This window comes from Buceros rhinoceros, unplaced genomic scaffold (genome assembly GCF_000710305.1).
Source record: "Buceros rhinoceros silvestris isolate BGI_N320 unplaced genomic scaffold, ASM71030v1 scaffold7051, whole genome shotgun sequence".
In the NCBI taxonomy this organism is placed as follows: Eukaryota; Metazoa; Chordata; class Aves; order Bucerotiformes; family Bucerotidae; genus Buceros; species Buceros rhinoceros.
The window spans coordinates 13,827-14,883 of NW_010393608.1; positions in this window are offsets into that span (position 1 = coordinate 13,827).

Genomic DNA, 1,057 nt, shown 5'->3' on the forward strand with positions numbered 1-1,057 from the left:
CGGCAACCTGCTCCCCCCTGCCACAGGAGCGCTTTGCAGTTTGTTTTAGAAGCAGCAGTGGTGGCTGCTGATACAATCTTCTTGTCCCACTACAGATCACAGAATAATTAATGCTGGAAGGGACCTCGGGAGGTCACCCAGTCCCCCTCCCATTCACAGCAGGACTTTGGCCCAGTAGGGCCCCTGTGGCTTGACCTGGGCAGTGCTTTAAGAAACTGCAGGCATTACCTTGCAGACAGCTGGAAGCCAGCTCATCCCACCACTGCACACCCCGCTCTGCTCCGGCTTCACCAACTCCCACCCCGCAAGCAGGAGTCGCTCCCTGTGTTGCATTGGCCCACGGACGGGGCCCACGCTCTTGTTCTCTCCGCAGAAGTGCTACGTGACGGGGCTGGTCTATAGCCTGTGAGGTGTGAGCCAGCCCTTCAGTGCCAAAACCATCGGATCATTCCCCTTTGTCATTGCATTGCCGATGGGTGAAGAGGTGATGCTGGAGTACCAGTTGTTCGTGAGTGTAACGTGAGGCCACACACTCACTCAGAGCTGGAGTCCTGGAAGAGGCATGTGATGTGGCACAGAAATCCTGGTGGACTTCAGCGCTTCCAGGAAAAAGTGGATGATTGTCCTTACACGAAAATGTTCCCGTAAGCTGGAGCCAATATCATGAAGAATTATGTTTGCTGAAGATGTTATGCTGGTCTGTAAAACTCAGCTTAGGTTTGGAAATGGCTCGTGGTCAGGAGCGCTCGGGTCCAGGTTTTGGTCTGGTTTTCCAGCTGTGGGCTCAGGTTTAGATCCTACATCTCAGCCTGTCCCCCCAGGACCCAGGGAGGGCTGGAGGGTGTTGGTTTGGGTTGGGAGCTCTCCCTGTTGGCAGCCTGGGCTCTGGGACACCTTGTGCCATGGCTCTGGGGGGTGATGGCACGTAGTAACAGGGGGACAGGATGGCTGAGTCCCAGCATCACAGCCAGGACCCCCCAAAGCTTGCCAGGGATCAGGAGGGACGGCGGTACCCGATAGCCCCGGCGGGTTTAGTGTCCTGTATGGCCAGGCTTTG